General features: G+C 40.9%; 1 long non-coding RNA gene across 1 annotated transcript in view; it reads right to left on the bottom strand.

The window, feature by feature from the left end:
• Window positions 1–344: 344 nt before the first annotated feature.
• The window catches only part of LOC115272780, a 12,719-nt gene continuing 10,035 nt past the window's right edge, over window positions 345–3,028 (bottom strand). Inside the window, exon 3 of the long non-coding RNA XR_003900455.1 lies at window positions 345–431. This is a non-coding gene — a long non-coding RNA (uncharacterized LOC115272780). The remainder of the gene's footprint in view (window positions 432–3,028) is intronic.

Here is a 3,028-nt window from a genome sequence, read left to right as displayed (position 1 = left end):
AGTTCAGGATTTCTGATGGTAAAAATTGTTAAGCCTCAGGATGGGTTCCAAGAAAGGCTTCTTTCTAAAGAAATTCTCCAAGAATTATTTAGAGTGGACAATTCTTTTCTTATAAAGGCCTCAAGTATCGATTTTTTTCCTTTCATTTCAAAAGCAATAAAAAAAAACCCATAAAAACACAAAAGCAAGTGACCAAGAAGAAATCACTCCGTTGCTTCATCATCTCTCTAGGGAGTCAGGAAGTATTGATATCCCAATCTGACACATACACATAGGCACAAAAATCCTGAGTTCTTTTCTTTCTTTTTTTTTTTAAATATAATTTATTGTCACGTTGGCTAACATACAGTGTAAACAATGTGCTCTTGGTTTTGGGGGTAGATTCCTGTGATCTGAATTATTTTCTATTGTTATCCTCCATGTCAATACATCTGCTAGGAATAGAAAACTCTCTTTAGTCTCAGGACTACACTTTTTCTTTCCAAAAGTAAATTGCAACATATTAACAGTTACCAAGAATGAAAGTAAACTTCTATAGCTTACTTATTCAACTGAAGTAAACACTAGCCACCCACTTAGCCAAGTACCCTAGATAGCTTCAGGCAAGTGAACCCTTGAGAGGGAGATATGATTGGGAATTAGTTCCTTTAGCATTTAATCTTTTTCACCCAGTTTTTTCTGTACAGCTTTCTTTCTCTGAATACTCTTTCATCTTTTACTCTTCAGGGAATCTGAGCATTGCATTGCCTTTTGAGATCTGGTTGTGAGGCATTTCAAGTCTTTTGGTAAGAGCAGGATTTCCCACTGGGAGAAAGGTATTTTTCTAGTAACAGTTGTTACCTCGAGGTGAGCAAGGGGCGGGGGTGTTAGTGGATTGTGCAGGACTTTTACTTCCTAAATTAAATATTTCTGAAATGTTTACAATGAGTATGGATTGCTTTTGTAATCAGAAAATAATGGGAATGCATATTTCTTTAGCATGTTCAATGCCAACTCACAGGAAAAGATGTTGTAGCCGTGGAGCTCTCCAAGGGGATGATATTCTTTCTAGCATCCTGCACATTTTGTCCTTTTTCTCTTCTAATGATGAAATCCTATGTTTTTCTAGAAATTTTAATGTCTTAACAGAGTTATGATAACCTCAGGTCTCTGCCTCCAGTCTTGCCCTTTTCAAAACATTCCCCACACTCTTACTGGAGTGATCTTTGTAAAGCATAAATCTGAGCATGTTACATCCCTGCTTCAAATTATCTGAAACTCCTCTACTCAGGGAGGAGTAGTCCTCCACAGGGACTCCATGAACTAGTCCTTACCTATCTGCTTCCGTAGTCCCATTGCCCTTTACCTCTCACCTTGCTCTTTAAGTTTCCACAATACCAAACTAAGTTATAAGACACAGCATCTCAAGGTTTAAGCTGAGCCATCTCCTCTGTGTGGGTGAGGAAGTACAAAGACTTCTCCAAAAACCTGACTTTGATGGTGCTGGACTCAGGTGTGCTCCTGCGAGTAGGACTGAAGTCGTAGGGATGGAGATACCCAAGTTGGCACTGAAGTGGGTGGAGTATCATAACCTTGCCGATCATCTGCAAACATCTTCTCATTCCTAACTTAAACAACAGCAGAATCACCAGTGTATCTCTATATTCCCTTGATACTGGTTTTCTCTGTGATTTTAGGGGCTTGACATAACTCTCTGGTAGCTGTTGTGATGTCTGCTAAATGGATCACCTGGTATTTCTAACTCAAAAACAACCTCAGAATGACTGTCATGTAGATCACAGGCTGCTGTGGCTTAGCCTTACTGGGCCTCTTGAGTTCCTGTTGTTGCTAAAGGATCAGGAAGTGAGGGTAAGGATGGGGGGAAGGGGACTTAAGAAGGAAGAGAGGCCACACCAGAGTAGTCCTGTGCCCCAAAAGACTGTATTATCAAAGGCCAGCTTCTTCCTTGCTTACTCTTACTGTGCAATAATTGGAAGCACCCCAAGCTTTCCTCTCGGTCATGCACAGTATATTATTGAATTGATATGCTAGAAGAACACAAAAAGTGTGTGCTAGTGATTGCACCCAGGGCAATTACATATATAAGTGGTCGAGATCTGGAAAAGAATGTGCCAAAATATAATTAGTAATGTGTCAGGTTTGTAGTATTATGGGTGACTTTTTACTATGAAGTTTTTAAGTTAGTTTAAATTTGAAATACTTGTTAAGAGAAGAGGGGGTAGGGAAGGGAATGATGCTGCACCCTTGAGACCTGAATTTCTAGCATCTAGTGTAATGGAATGTATGTATACTATAATAATCCGTTCTAGTCCAGGAGTCACTATAGAGTTCAGCCAAATACACCCATCGTATTAGAAAGTCATGGAAAGTATCTTAAAGACAGTCCAGTCCAGGGGTAGCTCAGTAGGTTGAGTATCCTACAGTTGATTTTGGCTCAGGTCATGATCCCAGGGCCATGGGATTGAGCCCTGCCTCAGGCTCCACTCTGAGCCTGGAGCCTGCTTGAGATACTCTCTCCCTCTGGTCCTCTCCCCTACTCACTCTCTCTCTCTAAAAATTAAAAACAGGGGTGGGGGTGGAGAGGGTAGGGAAGAAAAAAAATAAAATTAAATTAACCAACAATTAAAAAATATAAGTTATAGAATTCCCCTATGACCCAGCAATAGCACTGCTAGGGATCTGCCCGAGGGATACAGAAGTGCTGACGCATAGGGGCACATGTACCCCAATGTTCATAGCAGCACTGTCAACAATAGCCAAATCATGTAAAGAGCCTCAATGTCCATCACCTGATGAATGGATCAAGAAGATGTGGTTTATATATACAATGGAATACTACGTGGCAATGTGAAAGAATGGAATCTGGCCATTCGTAGCAAAGTGGATGGACCTCGAGGGTGTCATGCTAAGCGAAATAAGTCAGGCAGAGAAGGACAGATACCATATGTTTGCACTCATAGGTCTAACAGGAGAAATCTAACAGAGGACCATGGGGAAGGGAAGGGAGGGAAAAGAGTTAGGGAGGGGG

This window comes from Suricata suricatta, chromosome 11, assembly GCF_006229205.1.
Source record: "Suricata suricatta isolate VVHF042 chromosome 11, meerkat_22Aug2017_6uvM2_HiC, whole genome shotgun sequence".
NCBI classification, from domain to species: Eukaryota; Metazoa; Chordata; class Mammalia; order Carnivora; family Herpestidae; genus Suricata; species Suricata suricatta.
Note: the sequence above shows the minus strand (reverse complement) of the source record. Positions and strands in the feature narration are given on the sequence as shown.